The 13,502-nt window shown below is 36.8% G+C and overlaps 1 pseudogene; it reads right to left on the bottom strand.

Annotated features, from left to right (window-relative positions):
- Positions 1–428: 428 nt before the first annotated feature.
- LOC127427226 (VPS35 endosomal protein-sorting factor-like) overlaps positions 429–13,502 on the bottom strand; it is a 51,205-nt pseudogene continuing 38,131 nt past the window's right edge.

Here is a 13,502-nt window from a genome sequence, read left to right as displayed (position 1 = left end):
TGGACTTCACAGTGGATGAACTGCTGAAAAGTCCAACCATAAAACATGGGATACTTCACTGTCCACTGCCTGTACCTCGTATTTAGGATGGACTTCACTGGAAATGAACTGCCACAAGCTTCCAGCCGGACTGCAAGGCACCTCACTGACCTCTGCCTGCATCATCTTGGTCATAGGATGGACTACACTCTCCTTAAATTGAATACTTAGACAACAAATTAATGCCAACAAAAGCCTTCATCAGCCAAAATGCCAACATGACACTTCATCTACATGCACTTCAGCAGTCAATTTGTGATGCACTTCAGAGACACTTAATCATTAATCTTATAGTTCAAACACAATCCTTTAGTTTTAAACTTCACCTACCAACATCTACTCAGTTTATGTACATAAAACAAGACTTGTATTCACATATTGATAATATTGCCATTATTTTCAAGCTGAGGGGATCTGGCTCCCCCGGTGAGCCTGGTTTCTTCCAAGGTTATTTTTCTCCATTAACCAACATCTTATGGTGTTTTGTGTTCCTTGCCACAGTCACCTTTAGCTTGCTCACTGGAGGCCTAAAGACAATAATTTTTAATCACATTCTTAATTTAAACTGCACAATGAAGACATTACTGACATTACAACTTCATTTTTGGTTACAGCATAATTTTCTGTAAAGCTGCTTTGAAACTATGTGTTGTGAAAAGCGCTATATAAATACAATTAGAATTGAACTGACAGGGGCAGGGCCAATAAGATTCTGTTCCCACCCCTAACTCTGTCTATGACAAATGGTTCACATTTACTTTAATATTAATGACTCATCTAGCACTGCACAGATTTTTGTCCAAATTCTGTCTAGGATGAGAAAGTACCTCCTTCTAAAACCAAACAACTAGCAGTTAGCAATTCGTGGTTGATGGCCGAGACACAAAAGTGTATTTTGTCATTTAAAAAATTGCAAAGAGGTGTGTTCGTCTCTCTTTCTCGCTCTATTTATAACCAAAATCAAAGAGGACTCAGTTTATTTAGATTATTGTATATAATACATGGCTATGCACATAAAATGTACAATAGCAAGTGCAAGCTAACATTGTAGACAAACAAATAATATTCAGAAATATTAATAATTAATCATATTTGTATTCTAACTCACTCAACTAATCTCAAAATCTTTGTGATACATTACTGTTTATTTCAGAAATTAAAATTACAATGAACTGTGTCCCTACAGGTTGGTTTTAGGAATTGTTTTCATAATACTCAATTCCTGAAAGTCAAATGTGAAAACATTTTATTTTCAAAGAAATTGACAAACTCTAAACTGTTCTGGCCTTAAAAGTATCTGGCTCTTGACAGTCGATTTTCTGTTATCACTGGAATGTGTCCATGGGTTCTGAACATCTGTCAGTAGCATCCAACATCACTGTCAGGCTCTGGACTGCAATGACAGTCGTGTTATGATGTCTGTTAGGTTTGGGTTATTTAAAGTCTGTGGTAATTCGCTTTATAAAGAATACAAAAAACACTTAATGGAAGTCTATGTATGGAATGTCCCCAAGGATGGTGAAACCATGTTAAGATTGTTCAAATGAAAACTGATGTGCTAAGTTTAAATGGTTTTCTTTGTTTTTTATGTCAAAATGACAGACAAGATGCTACAGACACACGCAAACCCATCAGACACCAGATGTCAGCACAGATGTGATACAAGAGGTCAATGGACTGGATTGGCACAGAACAGCATGGTTCAGCATCGGAAACCATTCAGCCTGATGTGTAAAAATGCCTAATATTTCCATATGCCTGTCATGGACCCAAATGATGTTTGTTTTTTAACTCCCCTTTTCTCCCCAATTTGGAATGCCCAATTCCCAATGCACTCTAAGTCCTCGTGGTGGCGTAGTGACTCGCCTCAATCTGGGTGGCGGAGGACGAATCTTAGACCTTCAATCCATGCATCTTATCACGTGGCTTGTTGAGCGTGTTACCGTGGAGACATAGTGCGTGTGGAGGCTTCATGCTATTCTCTGTGGCATCCACGCACAACTCACCACGCGCCCCACCAAGAGCGAGAACCACATTATAGTGACCATGAGGAGGTTACCCCATGTGACTCTACCCTCCCTAGCAACCGGGTCAATTTGGTTGCTTAGGAGACCTGGCTGGAGTCACTCAGCACGCCCTGGATTCGAACTAGCGACTCCAGGGGTGGTAGTCAGCGTCTTTACTCGCTAAGCTAACCTGGCCCCCCCAAATTTTGTTTTGCCTACTGCAGCATTTGGGTACATGCTGGCACTGTATGTACCCATTTAAATAGTTCTACTTTATCCATTTAATTATTTATCTAATTTACCAATTTAAATAAGTGTGAGTGTGAGTCTTAGTGAGTGTAAGTCTTAGTGAGACTAACCAAGCTACATGCATCACAGAAGCCATGTTTGTGGCTGAGGTTCCACAGGTTGATAGACAACTGGTTGAGCTTGTTGTTGCGTAGATCACCATGAGCTAACAGACAGCCAAACAGAGAGAATGCCAGACTTCCCTGTCTGCGTACTCCCTTAAACACACATACACACACAGACATATACAAAGAGAAGTTAATGAGCAATGCAAGTAAGGTTTAATTTCTCAAACAGCCATGCTTAATCATAACCAGATTGATCATATTCTATTTATCCGAATACACTGACAAACACTGAACCCATGAAGTATTTGGACACTTCAGCCACTCTTTAAATGTCTGAATGGCATTGTATTATACTGCAAAATTTCTAAAGTCAGGGCTCCAGTTTAACATTAGAGAGCAATGGCACCAGTGCCAACAAGTTCTACAGATGGTGGCACCAGCACCTGATTTGGGAACTCCGGTGCCGTGATGCTATTTATTTATTTATTTATTTTTTTGTCCAGATCTATTAAATGATTCAAAAATACACTACAAATGCAATTCACACAAAACAATGATTTAAATACAGATCTTCTATGATGAACGTGTTTTACATTTCTGAGTTAAAAGTTACTGATGTTTTCTCTGGGGCTTAAAGTGTGGTGTAACCATCCAGAGACAGTAAAAAAATTAAAAGATGAAATGCTTGAAACATTTTGGCATGAGTAGTGCAGAGTAATCTTTTAATATCATTTCTTAAAAAATATGCAGTGAAACAATTTTATTTAAAAATATGATTTATATATAAAACCTCTGTCCACAAATCAAAGTCAAGTGGTGCAACTTACATGTAGGTAACCATTTTGATGTCATGTGACAAACAAACAAACAGAAAGTACCCCTTTAGATTCTCAAGACTGTGTGAAGTTGAAAAACAAATCAATTTTTGGACATTTTTATGAAAAGGCACATTTTGTTCTGGTCATGTGGTGTAACCCTGACAAAACATATTAATATTCTTGACTGAAAAATTCATGATATTTGTAATAAATATTTTTTACCTTGAAAAATGTTTGAAAACAATATACAACAGTTAGTTCCGGTCCTTGAATCTGATTGGACGAGAGACGTTCCATGAGTGCAGCACTCAGACGCTTCACTGTTTGTATCACTCCACATGTGCTCCTGCTGTTCTGAACTAAAGTGTAAGAGCAGCGCAGATGTGTAAAAGAGCTACCTGTGACATTAAAGATTTGAGCCAGCAGGTGGTGACAAAAGACCATTTTTATGTATTGTGAGCCAGTTAAGTTTGACGTGCATTGAGTTAGCGCACGTCAGTCAGCGAGTGGTTTCTTTGATGTCATCGGCATTGTCTCTTGGATTACTCCTACACTACTACAGCTGGGAAATTGAGTTCAACTAACAGCTTCAGCATTAAGAATTATCACAGCTGAGAGACACAACTGACTTTGAAAATGTAATTGCACATTCGCTTACCTGACACTAGGGATGCTCCGATCAATCATATTCATGTCGATTGCATAAACCGATCGCTCATGTTGCAAAAGAAGTGCAGCATTTAAAGTGCACGTTTGTTTCCTCGAGAGTGAGCGTGTAATCTGAAACGGCCTCTGTAACACATCTATAAAAGCTAAATCCTGTAAAGTAAGCTAAATGTTGTTCTTTTCTTCCACAAATAAAATATATTATGCATATTGTGGAATATTTGGAGAATACACTTGGAAAGGTACTGTAGGCTTGTGCCTTTACCCGCGATCATTATTTGTCCTTAACAGGTTAAACGTCATTAAGTTTTTAATTCTGTAAGCCTGCTTGATTTAAAGATCAGACTTATTTGCCTGAATAAATGACAGATTTGATTTATATTTTAATTATTGGTTCAAATATTTGTTAAATGTCCCCGTGAAGATATGCAAATCTATTATGCATAATCAGCAGTCAATCTACCGTCTGTTTGTGTTCGTTTGCAAAAAGTCAGACATGATATTATCCATTATTCATATTGGATCAATAATTAATGTAACAACAGTATTATTGTTCTTATTTTATGATGAACCAAACCTCCCTGTACTCCATAAATACAAAGAATGTTCGGAAAATATTTGGAAACTTCTTGTGCATTCTTCTGTTCAACACAATGTATTACGCATTTATTTCTTATCCACAATTATGTTTTTGAACCAGTGAATGTAACCTAAACCCAGGTGGGTTTTTTTTTTCCTTTTTTTCCCCCTTTATAGCAGGGTTGCTAACTCACACGCTCTCACGTGGGTTCCCTCAGGATTTTCCTATGGGGTTTTTCAATTTATGAGTAAAATATGGTTTGTGGTAAACATTACTTCATGATACGTAGACGCTTTGTTCTACAACATATATTACACACTTTCATACCTCAAATGTGAATTTTGAAAAAAAATAGAATTTTAAAAAAAGTATACAATTCAATACGGCTTCAAAATTCATGTTTGAGGTATGAAAGTGTGTAATATATGTTGTAGAACAAATATCATCAAGTAATGTTTTCCACAGACCTTAATTTACTCATAAATCCAAAAGTGCCATTATAAAACCCCATAGGAAAATCCTGTGGGAACCCATGGTGAATTCTCTTCCAGGTTTGTGGACTACAAACTGAACAGCTCTATTGTTTTCTCCCGCTGATGGTCACAAATATGGTGGCTGTGAGAAAAAGCGACGTCACTGAAACAGGTCAATATACGGAGGTAAGATGAAAATAAGGTGCTTTTAAAATTGTTCTGATTGTGAGTTCCATTCATTAAAAAACACTGTCGGTTAATCCATTAACAGATAAAGCTTTCGGATGCAGCAGGTATCTCTGCAGAGACCACGAAACTTATGCGCCCCATATTCTCCACAGAGAATCATCTATTTTAAAGGGCTGTGGAAGAAGTCAAACCTCTCAAACTGCTAGACAACATCAGCACTGATGAGGTAAAAAGGAGAGAACACAAGGCATGCATCAACATCAATTATTAGATTTAAATTTATCTAAAATTTATTAAGTAGTAACAGTGACAGAAAAGTTATAGTTTCATATTAAATCTATTAGGGGGATTCAATTAGACTTCATTTTTTTATTGTTTTATTTTCTGTAAATGTGTTTAGGCTATTTGTTTTTTTCATAACAAATATAATAGTTTCTTTTTTGGAAAGACTAGCTACTCTGACCATACCAAGGTAATGGGGAGCCTTCCATTGTAGTTATGGTCCTATTATTGCAAATGCCAGATAAACAGTAGAAGAACTACGGCAGGCTAAACATTCATAAGGGTAGAATAAAGGGGTTTAATGTCTGAACCTCCATGAATTTTGGACGAATTATGGATAAAGATTTCCTCCTGTTCTAATGATGTTTGATATTCAACACACTGGCCATGTTTGCTTTCAGATATTTAAAGAAATTACTTACTGTAAATTATTATGAGCCTGATGAAAGGAAAACAATATTTCAGAAGGAAAAAAACATATTCACTAGAAGCACAGTCACAGCTCAGGTATACAGTCAGAATATTACAACTAGCCGCTATATACTAAGCTGTAATTTAAATTAAGCTATAGTTTAGTTGTTTTTCCCACAGAAGTTTGAACTACAACCAGGTAACCAAAGCTGGAAAGCCTGTTTATAGTGCAAATTAGCCCACCATTTATATTTTCATCTTTAGCATATTTTGGAAAATAATTATGTACAAAATAATGTAATCGAATTTTATGACTAATTATTAAGCCTAATATTCTGATACTTTAACAGGCCTATTTTCTCCATTGATAAAAGTGTCATTAATTTGTTAAGTTAAGCATTAAAACAGGGCTAAAAATGATTATAGCAAACTGAGATTGCACACACGTAGCCACCCAGTCCGACAGAGATTGTAGAGCTACACCCACCCCCGATGGAAGAGGAATCAAATTTTCCTTAACACTTTAACATATAAGAGGTCTTTCTACTATAAAAACCTACTGTACATTTCAGAACTCAAAACTTAATCTCCAATGCAATAATTCATTAATTCATGATCGCCTCTACAGCTACAACATCAATGCCTACTTTACATCATCGCACCCTTGGCCCTGCCCACTGGGGCTCGGTTCATAAACACAGAGAGAGAGAGCAGAGCAAACAGTGGCCTAGTGTTGTCTAACTATTACTAACTACTATATCTGGACAATTTTGAATAATTTTTGTATATAAACATGAACTACACAGATGTTTTTTTTTGTCATATCTCTGGTGGCGCTTTTAAAAGAAGCGGTGTCAAATTACAACTCAGTTTTAAGCCATTCGGTTACATTCAGCTGCTGCCTCTTGTTGTGGGAACTGCTAAACATACTGTTCTTTCGCCCATCTGCGCTATTTTTAATTGTTTGTGTATTTAAACACACACTAAATGGATGTCTTTTTGATGAATTTCTGGCTATGTGCACCTCAGTACAGGGTGATACTGGAAACTGGAAGTGAACATCTTCATTGTGCTTTGGACTATGTATGTGCATCATGTGGATGTGTCTTCAGCGTATTTCAGCGTGGACTGCTTGTGAACCAGTCATGAAACATTCAAGCTTTGCAAAGAAATTGTCATTGAAGGATGGGGCAGTTAAAAACACTATTGGACTATATCAAAAACATAAGTAAACAGTTCCATTCATGAATATTTCAAATGTCATGACTGTTTGATAGTTTATGGTGCAGAAACCTTGTCACCACCGGGCACGTCCATTGACGCGACGCAACGGCTCGAGGCTGTCTACACTGGGCTCGTTGACACAGACTTTCTAAACTGTTTATTTGTGTTGTTGTTGGCAGTAGTAGCGCCAGCGCATGCAGATCAAAATGGAACAGGAGATCTGCTTACTGTAACGGACGCTTCTATGGAAGACAGCATCATTGATTACAATGGGTTCTATTGCTTTTGATGCGATGTGCCTCTCGCATCCGGTGTAGGCAGGGTGTTAAGAGTTGTGCTCGAGATTAATGGTTTAATATATTTGGATGTAATGTGTTTTAGCTGTGTTATGTGTACAGCCTGAAATGTAGTTTTATAATATTGTGGGGATGTTCATTCTCTTCCGATTGAATTTCAAATATGGCTGTATTTGAGGGGCTGCTAACAGTAGGAGTTTACGTTGACGTTTAAAGGAGGAAGCGTGTGTTTAGACAGAGGGCCAGAGACAGGGTGGAAAATTATTACATTACTAAATTATATTAAAAAAAAAATAATAATAATAATAAAAAAAACTTTACTAACATTATCAGTGGACCTAATGTTTTTATTTACAACATGTTTTTTTTCCCGTGCTTGAGCATTGTAACCAATCACAGACATGTTCATTGTGTCATGAATGCAGTGGTGTATCAGAGGCATTTAAATGAGTATATCAGCCTATCAGTAATAACAGCTGGTCCTAATGAGTTTAAGCAGTCTGATATACAGATGTGTATTTTATGTAGTGGTGGACGGATACAGGTTTTTCAACGGCTGATGCTGATACTAATACTGATATCTAGAGAGCAGTGCAGCCGATATAATGCCATTCTCTACATTATATCATTTAATGTTAGCAAAGGAGAAGTACATTAAATTGCATGAAACTTATTTAACACTTATTTGACACAATATTTACTCAAAATTCATATTAAAATGTCAATAAAGAAATTGTTTATCAAAAAACAAGGCTGTTGATTAATTTTCTGACTGACACTAAGCAGAGTGCTTATAATCTGCTAATAGGGTACAGTTATCGGCCGATGCCAACATCATCTCAAAATGACCAAATCGGTCAATTTATCATCTTGTCATTAATATTATTGTAAAGGGGTTAGAGGGAAAGGAGGAGGCGAGAACCGGTTTGACAGTATAAATAAAGTTTAATGATAAACTTAAACAAAAACACACAAACATAAACACATGGGTTCCATGACTGAGACCGGACCACGAGTAAATGCATCTGCTCTGTGCTCATGCTGCTGTCCACTGAGATAATTGATCCAAAAAAGTGTCATTTATTTTTATTTATGTTAAGTAATACCAAGCTATAGAAAGTCAGATCTTTTCATCAAATATTTTATTATGTGTCCAGGAGTGTTGATTATTCATGTTTTTGAGATGTTATAGACATTACAGCTGATTTTCTATAAAGCTGAATTAATAATTCTGATTAAAAGTAATGCATCATCCAATCACTGCCAACCATATTAAAATAAAATTATACATTATAAATTCTGAATCTATGTACTGATTATTATTGTCTCATGTCTGTCAAACATGTTGAGTGATCCAAACATCATCTGCAGCCTGAAACTGAACTTTTGATTGGATTTTAAGAGTGAATGCACTTAACTGCATAGAGAGATACAGGATGCACTTGCGCTCCCTATTTAGTGAATGACTTAACCTCCAGTGTGCTGTCTGTCTGCACTGATCTCAGAACAGTTTGAAATGCACCTTATTTTCATCCTAACTCCATATAAAGCCTCTGAAAGCAACATTTTTCAGCTTTTGCATGAACACATTTATTCTCAATGTGAAAATACACATTAAATATATAAGAATGCATTTATTCATGTTAATGAATAGAACCGTATTGTACAGTGATAACAAAATCAAATATAACAACATTTATATTAAAATGAAGAGAAATGACCCACAGATGTGTTAATGTTGAAAAATATTCAAAATAACTAACATGTTTTTTCATCTTTTGAGGGAATAATGTCCCATTTTCCACATATGTGGACATGATGTTTATCAGCGCGCTGACACGTGAAAAATGAACGGATTATTTAAAGCGGCATATCAACCGAAACTAGAGACATTACTCTTTACAACCAAACCGGTTTCAATAAAAAAACATAAAGAGGTTTCTTACCAGAGGCACTTTTGTTGACACTGTGCCTGTAGGAGCGCTTCACAGAAATCGACGTTATGCTGTTGTGTCACGTGATGTGGTGCAGCAGAAGTTTAACCCTTAAATGACAGTGTAGAGTCTTGTGAACAGTATTCAGTCCGTTTTAACTCCTTTAACTTATGCGTTGCATATAAAAAAGCCAAAATACAACGTCCACACATGTGAACACGGGGTCGCATAAGGTTCAACAAATGATGCATGAGCTTTTCTCAGAACTAACTGTACTTTTCACTTATACTTCCTAGCAGAGTAACCACAGGTGTACTTCATCACATTAAGTAGGGACATGTTCCTCTAATGTTTGACACAAAGTGTTTGAACAATATATGTTTTATTTTGTCATTTCATATAGGGATGCTCTGATCAGCTCCAAGTTCTTGTCAGCTAATTCGAGTGATACATATCTGATAAATATTATTTATGCTTTATCAGGAGCTCTGTTATAACCCGTTATATGTAATATCTCTACTCACTGAAACTGTTAAATGAATTTTTCAGTAAATAATCAAATAAACATGCACAAGCACAAACACTTTTAATAGTTCTAATAAAAACAAGTAAGCTTACACAAAATATTATCTATGTTATATATAAATGCTACTTGGTTTGATATTTTCTTATGTAATGCAATGACATTCAGACATTGTTAGTGTAGTTTAAGTGTCTAAACACTTTCAGAGGTCACTGTAGGCTGGATCAGCATCAATACTTAAACTTAAATGATAATGCACTCACCTCATCTCGACCCAGACTCTTTAAATGATCCAGCACCTGAACAATCAGAGTCTCACACAGCTTATTGATCTCTGCGATGAACTTGGGATCTCCTCCAAAGAGAGTTTCATTGTAATCCACTAAAACAGGAACAGAGAGGCTTCTATTTTACATTTCTGTTCATGTCAAATACAAGATAAGTTGGTATGGTCATTGGAGATTGTGTCTGTATTTATTCAGCAATCCATTCATATTGTGTATTTGCGTGTGTGTGAATCTTACGAAAATTGAAAAACATGCCCACTAATTGGTCATATTTCAGCCCAAAATTCAAAGAAAAATTAAGAAAGGCCCATTATGATTTTTTGCTTTATGACATTATTTTCATGGCAATTAATTTCCCATCAGTTCTCATTACTGTAATGCAAAAAATAATGAAATATTATTTAGTGAAGTAGTGATACATCATGACAATATTTACTGTACTCCCTTTATACATACACATTGATGATTTAACCTTTTAAAAAATCATTGCATTAGAGTCTTACTGTAATGAGAATCTAATGAGAATCATCTACGAGAATAATGAAAATTACAAACAAACCCAAAACGAAAACATTCTGATGCATTAAAGTAATAAGAAATTGGGGGGCATAGCACTGCTATTTTCACTCTAATAGTCTGGTGGAACTACAGAAAATTAAGACTAAATGTTGAATTAGTGTCACAGCAGTGGTGTGGAGAGTAGAGATGAATATGTGCGAATACGCTTTTTCATCCACCTTTTGCTCCGCTCTTCTGCCCATCCTGTTTCCTGTCTTCATTCTTATTATTTCCTTTAATACCACTTGAAAACGAACAAAAAGCTTGATTTCCTCAAGGTCATTTGGTCAGGGTCAGTTCAGAGAAGGGTTTGGTCCAGGTAAGGGGCAGGGTCTACCGATCGCAATGGTATGTAATTATACCGTACCAAACTGTGCTCGAGTGGAAATGTTACTGGAACCGTGCTCAGAACTGTTCAGCGTGATGGTGGAAAAGCAGTAGATGTCACAATGCAAAAATCTTAATGGTCCTAAAAATAGGCTTTATTTTCTTTATGCAAAACAATTTTTTTTTTACATTTGATTTTGGGGTGAAATGTGAGCTGGACATGTTTCCATCAGATACCTTTAGGAATGGTGTAAAGATAGGTTTCTTGGCTCATTGCTGTTAGTAATGGTAAAGCACTGATGTAGACGTGGACTTTAGCATCGCTATTGTCCTCCCAGGTGTAATCCTGCACCATGTTCAAGAGTCCTCGCACCAGATACAGGACACCCTGCTCGGGATGATCCTACAAGACCAGACGAACAACCAATCATGCTCAGATCCGCACAGAGATTAGCCAGATGTTCTGAACAATGTTTCTGCAGATATATAAGGATGTATTACCGGCACATGAGCAGTGTGGAGAGGAAGTTATTGATGAAGTTGAGCAGGAAGGGCTCTGATGAGCACTGTTTACCATCAATACTGATGGTGCGCGGGACCTCCGGCAAAATACTGACTTCTGCCTTTAGAAATGCATCCGCTGAGAAATGGACAAAGAGATACAATCAAGTCAAGTCTTTTTTTAAGCAAGAGGACAAGACTTTAGCCATGACTATCCTCAGAATATCAATATACTGCATATAGAACATATACACAATATATCACAGCTTTAAGTGCTTTATTTCTTTGATGATAATTTCTACATAATAAAAACATTAAGGACACAAATTTTCATTTAAACATACATTTATTAAACAACTTACTTATGTAGCATCCTCCCACTAAATGATATATCCATTAGTATCTAAAATAGAGAAAAAGCACCATAATCTGATTAAGAACCATCGACATATGGCCATTTTCAAAATTTCCAATTGTTACTGCACCACCAATTGTCCAGTCTCCTCCAAATTTGGCATGCTTCTTCATAATCACGTCATATAGGCTTACTAAATTTGACAAAAATCAGATGTTTTGTTATAGGCTTTTGGGTAAACTTGGCTACGGCCATATTTTTAAATTACCCTGGTAAAGCAATGCTAAATTCAAAGTTACACTTTTTTTAAATTATTATTCTTTAACAAGGCTTTCCACAGATTCCTCCTGTACTGGCTTGTTTTTATTTTTTTATCCCCTTTTCTCCCAATTTGGAATTCCCAATTCCCACTACTTAGTAGGTCCTCATGGTAGCGTGGTTACTCACCTCAATCTGGGTGGCAGAGGGCAAGTCTCAGTTGCCTCCGCTTCTGAGACCGTCAATCCGCGCATCTTATCACGTGGCTCGTTGTGCATGACACCGTGGAGACTCACTGCATGTGGAGGCTCATGCTACTCTCTGTGATCCACACACAACTTACCACGCACCCCATTGAAAGCGAGAACCACTTAATCACGACCACGAGTAGGTTTCCCCATGTGACTCTACCCTTCCTAGCAACCTGGCCAATTTGGTTGCTTAGGAGACCTGGCTGAAGTCACTCAGCACACCCTGGATTCAAACTCATGACTCCAGGGGTGGTAGTCAGTGTCAATACTCGCCGAGCTACCCAGGCCCCTGTACTGGCTTTGTTGACGTCAAATTAAACATTTAGAACTAGTTCGCAAAAGTAGGTTTTTTAATTATCTCACATTTTTAACCATTTGATTGACACCAATGGTTCTCCAGGCAAAGCTGATTTGGTTGATGTTCCCCCCTGAGAGTTTTACGTGCATCCGGACGACTGTACTGTCACATCATTTTACCAACATTGCCAGTGTGTACCAGCTCACTTCAAGCACTGATCTTTAATGGAATTAATGGAGTAACTAGACTCGTTAATTAGAAGGTTGTGTCTACAAACTTTGGGCCATATAGTGTATTAGCTATGTATCACATACATGTCACACAGAATAAAATACAGTTGTGCTCAAACGTTTGCATACCTTGGCAGATATTGTGAAATTTTGGCATTGATTTTGAAAATATGACTGATCATGTGTTTTATTTAAGGATAGTGATCATATGAAGCCATTTATAATCACATAGTTGTTTGGCTCCTTTTTAAATCATAATGATAACAGAAATCACCCAAATGGCCCTGATCAAAAGTTTACATACCCTTGAATGTTTGGCTTTGTTACAGACACACAAGGTAACACACACAGGTTTAAATGGCAATTAAAGTTTCATTTCCCACACCTGTGGCTTTTTAAATTGCAATTAGTACCTGTGTATAAATAGTCAATGAGTTTGTTAGCTCTCACTTGGATGCACTGAGCAGGCTAGATACTGAGCCATGGGGAGCAGAAAAGAACTGTCAAAAGACCTGCGTAACAAGGTAATGGAACTTTATAAAGATGGAAAAGGATATAAAAAGATATCCAAAGCCTTGAAAATGCCAGTCAGTACTGTTCAATCACTTATTAAGAAGTGGAAAATTCGGGGATCTCTTGA

This window comes from Myxocyprinus asiaticus, chromosome 36, assembly GCF_019703515.2.
Source record: "Myxocyprinus asiaticus isolate MX2 ecotype Aquarium Trade chromosome 36, UBuf_Myxa_2, whole genome shotgun sequence".
Classification (NCBI taxonomy): domain Eukaryota; kingdom Metazoa; phylum Chordata; class Actinopteri; order Cypriniformes; family Catostomidae; genus Myxocyprinus; species Myxocyprinus asiaticus.
This window is presented reverse-complemented; position numbering and strand designations above follow the sequence as displayed.